The following is an 11277-nucleotide window of genomic DNA, read 5'->3' as shown; positions in this document are numbered from 1 at the left end:
TTTAATTTATTGAGGAAACTCCACACTGTTCTGCAAAGTGGCTGCACCAACTTGCATTCCCACCAAAAGTGTAAGAGGGTTCCCCGTTCTCCACATCCTATTTAACACACGTTGTTTCCTGTCTTGCTAATTTTGGCCATTGTAACTGGTATAAGATGGTATGTCAAATTAATAAAATTATGAATGAAAAAGTAGAGATCACAACTAATTCCAAGGAAGTAGAAACAATCATCAGAAGTTATTAGCAACAGTTACACGCCAATAAGCTAAGCAACCCAGGCAAAATGGATGCATTCCTGGAAAACTATAAACGCCCAAAGTTGAACCAGGAAGAAATTGACAACCTGAATAGACTGATATCTAGTAACGAGATTGAAGCAGTGATCAAAAACCTCCCAAAAAACAAGAGCCCGAGCCCTGACACATTCCCTGGGAAATTCTACCAAACTCTTAAAAAAGAAATAACACCTATTTTCCTGAAGATCTTTCAAAAAATTGAAGGAGAAGCAAAACTTCGAGACTCTTTTTATGAAGCCAACATTACCCTGATCTCCAAACCAGGCGATGACCCCACCAAAAGGGAGAATTTCAGACCAATATCCCTGATGAATATGGATGCTAAGATTTTCAACAAGATCCTAGCCAACAGGATCCAACACCACATTAAAAAGATTATCCACCATGACAAGGTGGGCTTCATCTCTGGGTTATAAGGATGGTTCAACTTTCGCAAACCAATCAATGTGATAGAACAAATCAATAAGAGAAGAGAGAAGAACCACATGATCCTCTCAATTGATGTAGAAAAAGCATTTGATAAAATCCAATATCCGTTCCTGATTAAAACACTTTAAAGTATAGGGATAGAGGGAACATTCCTCAACTTGTAAAATCTATGAAAGACCCACAGCAAATATCATCCTCAATGGGAAAAAGCTTGTAGCCTTCCCATTGAGATCAGGAACAAAACAAGGATGTCCACTATCACCACTCTTGTTCAACATAGTATTAGAAGTCCTACCAACAGCAATCAGACAACAAAGAGAAAGAAAAGATACCCAAATTGGCAATGAAGAAGTCAAACTCTCTCTCTTCGCAGATGACATGATTCTTTATATGGAAAACCCAAAAGACTCCACCCCCAAACTACTAGAACTCATACAGCAGATCAGCAACGTGGCATGAAACAAAGTCAATGTACAGAAATCAGTGGCTCTCTTATACACTAACAATCAAAATACAGAAAGGGAAATTAGAGAATCGATTCCATTTACTATAGCACCAAGAACCATAAGATAACTGGGAATAAAGCTAACCAAAGAGGTAAAGGATCTGTACTCGGGAACTACAGAACACTCATGAAAGAAATTGAAGAAGACACAAAATATGGAAGACCATTCCATGCTCTTGGATCGGAAGAATAAACATTGTTAAAATGTCTCTGCTGCCTAGAGCAATCTATACTTTTAATGCCATTCCGATCAAAATTCCACCAGTAATTTTCAAAGAGCTAGAGCAAATAATCCTAAAATTTATATGGAATCAGAAGAGACCCCGAATTGCTAAGAAAGTGTTGAAAAAGAAAAACAAACCTGGGGGCATCACGTTACCTGATTTCAAGCTTTACTACAAAGCTGTGATCAACAAGACAGCATGGTACTGGCATAAAAACAGACACATAGACGAGTGGAACAGAGTAGAAAGCCCAGATATGGACCCTCCACTCTATGGTCAAATAATCTTTGACAAAACAGGAAAAAATATACAGTGGAAAAAAGGCTGCCTCTTCAATAAATGGTGCTGGGTAAACTGGGCAGCTATATGTAGAAGAAAGAAACTCAACCATTCTCTTACACTGTACACAAACATAAACTCGAAATGGATAAAAGACCTCAACGTGAGACAGGAATCCATCAGAATCCTAGAGGAGAACATAGGCAGTAACCTCTTCAATATCAACCACAGCAACTTCTTTCAGGTTATGTCTCCAAAGGCAAAGGAACCAAAAGCGAAAATAAACTTTTGGGACTTCATCAAGATCAAAAGATTCTGCACAGTAAAGGAAAGAGTCAACAAAACAAAGAGGCAACCCATGCAATGGGAGAGGATATTGCAAATGACAGTACAGACAAAAGGTTGATATCTAGGATCTATAAAGAACTTCTCAAACTCAAAACACACAAAACAGACAATCTTATCAAAAAATGGGCATAAGATATGAACAGACACTTCTCCAATGAAGACAGAGATGGCTATCAGACACATGAAAAAATGTTCATCATTAGTAGCCATTAGGGAGTTTCAAATTAAAACCACATTGAGATACCACCCTACTCAATAGTTTTGATGGATTCCTTTCTCACTTTGAGGTCCTTCATTCATTTAGAGTCTATTTTCATTGTGGTGTAAGGAAATGGTCAAATTTCATTTTTCTCCATGTGCCTGTCTAATTTTCCCAACACCATTCATTGAAGAGGATGTCTTTTCTCCATTGGACACTCTTTCCTGCTTTGTCAAAGATTAGTTGACCGTAGAGTTGAAGGTCTACTTCTGGGTTCTCTATTCTATTCCATTGATCTGTTTGTCTGTTTTTGTGCCACTACCATACTGTCCTGATGATGATAGCTTTGTAATTGAGCTTGAATTCTGGAATTGTGCTGCCACCATCTTTGGCTTTCTTTTTCAATATTCATTTGGCTATTCAAGGTCTTTTTTGTTTCCATATAAATTTTAGGATTATTTGTTCCATTTCTTTGTAAAGAATTGATGGGACTTTGATAAGGATTGCATTAAATGTGGAGATTGCTTTAGGTAGCTTAAGCATTTTCACAATATTTATTCTTCTAGTCCAAGAGCATGGAACATTTCTCCATTTCTTTGTTTTTCTTTTTTCCAATTTCTTTCATGAGTACTTTATAGTTTTCTGAGTATAGATTCGTTGCCACTTTGGTTTGGTTTATTCCTAGGTATCTTATGGTTTTGCGTGCAAATGTAAATGGGAATAGCTCTTTAATTTATCTTTCTTCTGTCTTGTTGGTGTAAAGAAATGCAACTGATTTCTGTGCATTGATTTTATATCCTGACAGTTTACTGAGTTCCTGTACAAGTTCTAGCATATTTGGAGTGGAGTCTTTTGGGTTTTCCACATAGAGTTTCATATCATCTGCAAAGAATGAGAGTTTGACTTCTTCTTTGCTGATATGGATGCTTTAATTTCTTTTTTTAATTTATTTTCAGCATAACAGTATTCATTACTTTTGCACCACACCCAGTGCTCCATACAAGCCATTCCCTCTATAATACCCACCACCTAGTACCGCGACCTCCCACCTTTCACCCCTTCAAAACCTTCATATTGTTTTTCAGAGTCCATAGTCTCTCATGGTTCACCTCCTTTTCCAATTTACCCCAACTCCCTTCTCCTCTCTAAGACCCCATGTCCTCCATGCTATTTGTTTTACTCCACAAATAAGTAAAACCATATGATAACTGACTCTCTCTGCTTGACTTATTTCACTCAGCATAATCTTTTCCAGTCCCATCCATGTTGCTACAGAAGTTGGTTATTCATCCTTTCTGATGGAGGCATAATACTCCATAGTGTATATGGACCACATCTCCCTTATCCATTCATCCGTTGAAGGGCATCTTGGTTCTTTCCACAATTTCGTGACCATGGCCATGGCTGCTATAAACATTGGGGTACAGATGGCCCTTCTTTTCACATCTGTATCTTTGGGGTAAATACCCAGGAGTGCAATTGCAGGGTCATAGGGAAGTTCTATTTTGAATTTCTTGAGGAATCTGTACACTGTTCTCCAAAGAGGCTGCATCAACATGCATTCGACCAACAGTGGAAGAGGGTTCCCCTTTTTCCACACCCCCTCCAACACATGTTGTTTCCTGTCCTGCTAATTTTGGCCATTCTAACTGGTATAAGGTGATATCTCAATGTGGTTTTAATTTGAATCTCCCTGAGGGCTAGTGATGATGAACATTTTTTCATGTGTCTGATAGCCATTTGTATGTCTTGATTGCAGAAGTGTCTGTTCATATCTACTGCCCGTTTTTCATATGATTAGCTGTTTTGTGCGTTGAGTTTCAGGAGTTCTATGTTTTGTCTGTACTGTCAATTGCAAATATCTTCTCCCATTCCGTGGATTGCCTCTTTGTTTTCTTGACTGCTTCCTTTGTGGTGCAGAATCGTTTGATCTTGATGAAGTCCCAAAAGTTTATTTTAGCTTTTGTTTCCTTTGCCTTTGGAGACATATCTTGATATGAAGTTGCTATGGCTGATATCGAAGAGATGACTACCTATGTTCTCTAAAATTCTGATGGATTCCTATCTCACGTTGAGGTCTTTATCCATTTCAAGTTTATCATTGTGTACGGTGTAAGAGAATGGTCGAGTTTCATTCTTCTACATATAGCTGCCCAGTTTTCCCAGCACGATTTATTGAAGAGATTGTCTTTTTTCCACTGTATATTTTTTCCTGTTTTGTCGAAGATTATTTGCCCATAGAGTTGAGGGTCCATATCTGGGCTCTCTACTCTGTTTCACTGGTCTATATGTCTGTTTTTTTTTTTTTATATGTCTGTTTTTATGCCAGTACCATGCTGTCTTGGTGATCACAGCTTTGTATTAAAGCCTGAAATCAGGTAACATGATTCCCCCAGTTGTATTTTTGTTTTTCAACATTTCCTTAGAGATTCGGGGTCTCTTCTGATTCCATACAAATTTTTGGATGATTTGCTCTAGCTCTTTGACGAATACTCATGGAATTTTGATTGGAATGGCATTAAAAGTATAGACTGCTCTAGGCAGCAGAGACATTTTAACAATGTTTATTCTTCCAATCCAAGAGCATGGAATGGTCTTCCATCTTTTTGTGTCTTCTTCAATTTCTTTCATGAGTGATCTGGAGTTCCTTGAACTCCAGAAAGGTAGATCCTTTACCTCTTTGGTTAGGTTTATTCCCAGATATCTTATGGTTCTTGGCGCTATAGTAAATGGAATCGATTCTCTAATTTCCCTTTCTGTGTTTTGATTGTTAGTGTATAAGAAAGCCACTGATTTCTGGACATTGATTTCATATCCTTCCATGTTGCTGAATTGCTGTATCAGTTCTAGTAGTTTGGGGGTGGAGTCTTTTGGGTTTTCCATATAAAGAATCATGTCATCTGCAAAGACAGAGAGATTGACTTCTTCCTGCTGATTTGGATACCTTTTCTTTCTCTTTGTTGTCTGATTGCTGTTGGTAGGACTTCTAATATGATGTTGAACAAGAGTGGTGAGAGTGGGGTGCCTGGGTGGCTCAGTGGGTTAAGCCGCTGCCTTCAGCTCAGGTCATGATCTCAGGATCCTGGGATCGAGGCCCGCATCGGGCTCTCTGCTCAGCAGGGAGCCTATTTCCTCCTCTCTCTCTGCCTGCCTCTCTGCCTGCTTGTGATCTCGCTCTATCAAATAAATAAATAAAATCTTTTTAAAAAAAAGAGTGGTGAGAGTGGGCATCCTTGTCATGTTCCTGATCTTAGAGGGAAGGCTGCAAGTTTTTTTCCCATTGAAGATGATATTTGCTCTGTGTCTTTCATAGATAGATTTGATGACGTTCAGGAATGTACCCTCTATCCCTATAAAGTTTTTTATTCAGGGATGGATGGTGGATTTTGTCAAATGCTTTCTCTGTATCAATTGAGAGGACCATGTGGTTCTTCTCTCTTCTCATATTAATTTGTTTTATCACATTGATTGATTGGGGAATGTTGAACCATCCTTGTAGCCCAGGGATGAATCCCACCTGGTCATGGTGGATAATCTTTTTAATGTGGTGTTGGAGCCTGTTGGCTAGGATCTTGTTGATAATCTTAGCATCCATATTCATCAGTGGTATTGGTCAGAAATTCTCCTTTTTGGTAGGGTCTTTGCCTGGTTTGGGAATCAGGGTAATGCTGGCTTCAGAAAAAGAGTCTGGAAGTTTTTTGTCTGCTTCAATTTTCTGAAACAGCTTCAGGAGAATAGGTGTTATTTCTTCTTTGAAGGTTTGGTAGAATTCCCCAGGGAATCCGTCAGGTCCTGGGCTTTTTTTCTGGGGTAGGTTTTTGATCACTGCTTCGATTTTTCAATTTTTTTGAGGGAGGCTTGGATGGCTATGTACTTTCCCCTTAAGACCGCCTTTGCTGTGTCCCATAGGTTTTGGACCAAAGTGTCTTCATTCTCATTGGTTTCCATGAATTGTTTCAGTTCTTCTTTGATCTCCTTGTTGATCTAAGCAGTTTTAAGCAAGATAGTCTTTAGCTTCCAGTTGTTTGAGTTCCTTCTGAACTTTTCCTTGTGATTGGGCTCCAGTTTCAAAGCATTGTGATCTGAGAATGTGCAAGGAATAATCTCAGTCTTTTGGTTTCGGTTGATTCCTGATTTGTGACCCAGTATGTGGTCTGTTCTTGAGAAAGTACCATGTATACTTGAGATGAATGAGTATTCTCCTACTTTAGGGTAGAATGTTCTGTTTATATCTATGAGGTCCATCTGGTCCAATATGTCATTCAAGGCTCTTGTTTCTTTATTGATTTAATGCTTCGATGATCTGTCTATTTCTTAGAGAGGCGTGGTAAGATCTCCTACTATGACTATGCTGAACAAGAGTGGTGAAAGTGGGCATCCTTGTCTTGTTCCTGATCTCAATGGGAAGGCTGCAAGCTTTTGCCCATGGACGATGATATTTGCTGTGGTTCTTTCATAGATAGATTTGATGAGGTTCAGGAATGTTCCCTCTATCCCTATACTTTGAAGCGTTTTAATCAGGAAATGATGCTGGATTTTGTCAAATGCTTTTTCTGCATCAATTGAGAGGACCATGTGGTTCTTCTCTCTTCTCATATTAATTTGTTGCATCACATTAATTGATTTGTGAATGTTGAACCATCCTGGTAGCCCAGGGATGAACCCCACTGATCATGGTGGATAATCTTTTTAATGTGCTGTTGGATCCTGTTGGCTAGGATCTTGTTGAGAATCTTAGCATCCATATTTATCAGTGATATTGGTCTGAAATTCTCCTTTTTGGTAGGGTCCTTGCCTGGTTTGGGGATCAGGGTAATGCTGGCTTCTTGAAAGTGTCTGGAAGTTTTCCTTCGTCTTCAATTTTTTGAAACAGCTTCAGGAGAATAGGTGCTATTTCTTCTTTGAAAGTTTGGTAGATTTCCCCAGGGAATCCGTCAGGTCCTGGGCTCTTGTTTTTTGGGAGGTTTTTGATCACTGATTCAATTTCGTCATTAGATATCGGTCTATTCAGGTTGTCGATTTCTTCCTGGTTCAATTTTGGTAGTTTATATTTTTCCAGGAATGCATCCATTTCATCTAGGTTGCTAAGCTTATTGGCATATAACTGTTAGTAATAACTTCTAATGATTGTTTCTACTTCCTTGGTGTTAGTTGTGATCTCTCCCTTTTCATTCATAATTTTATGAATTTGGGCTTTCTCTCTTTTCTTTTGTATTAGAAGTCTTAGCAACAGCAATCAGACAACAGAGAGAAATAAAAGGTATCCAAATTGGTAATGAAGAAGTCAAACTCTCTCTCTTCGCAGATGACATGATTCTTTGTATGGAAAACCCAAAAGACTCCACCCCCAAACTACTAGAACTCATACAGCAATTCAGCAACGTGGCAGGATACAAAGTCAATGTGCAGAAATCAGTGGCTTTCTTATACACTAACAATGAAAATACAGAAAGGGAAATTAGAGAATCGATTCCATTTACTATAGCACCAAGAACCATAAGATACCTGGGAATCAACCAAGCCAAAGAGGTAAAGGATCTGTACTTGAGGAACTACAGAACAATCATGAAAGCAATTGAAGAAGACACAAATAGATGGAAGACCATTCCATGCTCTTGGATCTGAAGAATAAACATTGTTAAAATGTCTATACTTCAACGGATGAATGGATAAGGAAGATGTGGTCCATATACACTATGGAGTATTATGCCTCCATCAGAAAGGACGAATATCCAACTTTTGTAGCAACATGGACGGGACTGGAAGAGATTATGCTGAGTGAAATCAGTCAAGCAGAGAGAGTCAATTATCATATGGTTTCACTCATTTGTGGAGCATAACCAATAGCATGGAGGACAAGGGGCATTAGAGAGGAGTAGGGAATTTGGGTAAATTGGAAGGGGAGGTGAACCATGAGAGACTATGGACTCTGAAAAACAGTCTGAGGGGTTTGAAGTGGCGGGGGGGGGTGGGAGGTTGGGGTACCCGGTGGTGGGTATTATAGAGGGCACAGCTTGCATGGAGCACTGGGTGTGGTGAAAAAATAATGAATAATGTTTTTCTGAGAATAAATAAATTGGGGAAAAAAATGAAAAAAAAATAATAATAATAAAGAGGAACCTAACTCTGTAAAATAAATAAATAAATAAAAAGAAAATATGTAAAACTTATTTTACATATGTAAGATATGTAAAACTTATTTTACATATGTAAGATATGTAAAATAGATATGGCTAAAATGCTAAGAAGCTCTTCAACCCACTGAGCCACTCATTTACTCCAGTCAGATGCTCTTGATACAAGAATATTGTTAAGAAATTTTATGTATACTTTTCATAGAAAGCTATAAGAATAGCTGTATTTCTCCTTATTTTTCCTTTTTTGGATTATTTTTTATTTGTCCTTTATGCATTTTTAGAGAGAAAGTGGGAGGATCAGAGGAAGAGGGAGAGAGAGACTCTCAAGCAAACTGCCCACTAAGCATGGAGCCCAACATGGTGCTCCATTTCACAACACTAAGATCTTGACTTGAGTCATGATCAAATGTCAGACACTTAACTGACAGCCACCCATGCGTCCCAGTAATATATATTTTTTCTTATAGTAATATTGTTTCTCCCTAAATTAACTGCCATACTTTATGACTCTCAGTAAAAATATAAATTATAAAAATTTTAATTTTTCTCCCTTGTTTAAAGTAAAAGCTAATTGTCAAATATAACAAATTAATATTTTAAGGATATGACCCTATTAGCTATTAAAAGAGACTTAAATCATCTATCTTTGTACACTGACATTTAAAAAGATGAATGGATAAAAACACAATTATTTATAATTGATTCAATATATGTGGGAATATAATACATGATGACTGTGAATTATTTTTTACTTAATATTGAATTAAATGTGTATTTACTTTAAAAATATTGTTTATTATGAATCTGACACCATAGGCCAGGTTATGACTCCAGAAAAGACAAACTATTACTTCTTTAAGGAGTAAATAATGAGAGATATGGAACAAAAATGTGAAATTGTTTAAAATATTTTGGAAGGAAATATTTCTTAAAAGGCACAAAATATAAATAAAACAAGATGGGATCAGGAGGGAGACAGACCATAAGAGACCCTTAATCTTACAAAACAAACTGAGGGTTGCCCAGAGGAGGAGGGTAGTGAGAAGGTGGTTGGGTTATGGACATTGGGGAGGGTATGTGCTATGGTTAGTGCTCTGAAGGGTGTAAACCTTGTGATTCATAGACCGGTATGCCTGGGGCTAATAATACATTATATGTTAATAATAATACATATATATATGTAAATCATATTAAACTGAAAATAAAAATATACAAGTAAGATACCTTGGAATAAACCTAACTAAAGAGGTAAAGGATCTATACTTGAGGAACTATAGAACACTCATGAAAGAAATTGAAGAAGACACAAAAAGATGGAAGACCATTCCATGCTCTTGGATCGGAAGAATAAACATTGTTAAAATGTCTATACTGCCTAGAGCAATCTATACTTTTAATGCCATTCCGATCAAAATTCCACCGGCATTCTTCAAAGAGCTGGAGCAAATAATCATAAAATTTGTATGGAATCAGAAGAGACCCCGAATCGCTAAGGAAATGTTGAAAAACAAAAATAAAGCTGGCGGCATCACCTTACCTGATTTCAAGCGTTATTACAAAGCTGTGATCACCAAGACAGCATGGTACTGGCATAAAAACAGACGCATAGACCAGTGGAACAGAGTAGAGAGCCCTGATATGGACGCTCAACTCTATGGTCAATTAATCTTCGACAAAACAGGAAAAAATATACAGTGGAAAAAAGACAGTCTCTTCAATAAATGGTGCTGGGAAAACTGGACAGCTATATGTAGAAGAATGAAACTCGACCATTCTCTTACACCGTACACAAAGATCAACTCAAAATGGATAAAAGACCTCAACGTGAGACAGGAATCTATCAGAATCTTAGAGGAGAACATAGGCAGTAATCTCTTTGATATCAGCCACAGCAACTTCTTTCAAGATACGTCTCCAAAGGCAAAGGAAACAAAAGCAAAAATAAACTTCTGGGACTTCATCAAAATCAAAAGCTTCTGCACAGCAAAGGAAACAGTCAAAAAAACAAAGAGGCAACCCACGGAATGGGAGAAGATATTTGCAAATGACAGTACAGACAAAAGGTTGATATCCAGGATCTATAATGAACTCCTCAAACTCAACCCACACGAAACAGAAAAACACATCAAAAAATGGGCAGAAGATATGAACAGACACTTCTCCAATCAAGACATACAAATGGCTATCAGACACATGAAAAAATGCTCATCATCATTAGCCCTCAGGGAGATTCAAATTAAAACCACATTGAGATATCACCTTACACCAGTTAGAATGGCCAAAATTAACAAAACAGGAAACAACATGTGTTGGAGAGGATGTGGAGAAAGGGGAACCCTCTTCCACTGTTGGTGGGAATGCAAGTTGGTGCAGCCTCTTTGGAGAACAGTGTGGAGATTCCTCAAGAAATTAAAAATAGAGCTTCCCTACGACCCTGCAATTGCACTCCTGGGTATTTACCCCAAAGATACAGATGCCGTGAAAAGAAAGGCCATCTGTACCCCAATGTTTATAGCAGCAATGGCCACAGTCGCCAAACTATGGAAAGAACCAAGATGCCTTTCAACGGATGAATGGATAAGGAAGATGTCCATATACACTATGGAGTATTATGCCTCCATCAGAAAGGACGAATATCCAACTTTTGTAGCAACATGGACGGGACTGGAAGAGATTATGCTGAGTGAAATCAGTCAAGCAGAGAGAGTCAATTATCATATGGTTTCACTTATTTATGGAGCATAACCAATAGCATGGAGGACAAGGGGTGTTAGAGAGGAGTAGGGAATTTGGGTAAATTGGAAGGGGAGGTGAACCATGAGAGAATATGGACTCTGAAAAACAGTCTGAGGGGTTTGA

The sequence above is a fragment of the Neovison vison genome, chromosome 8 (genome assembly GCF_020171115.1).
Source record: "Neovison vison isolate M4711 chromosome 8, ASM_NN_V1, whole genome shotgun sequence".
NCBI lineage: Eukaryota > Metazoa > Chordata > Mammalia > Carnivora > Mustelidae > Neogale > Neogale vison.
This window is presented reverse-complemented; position numbering follows the sequence as displayed.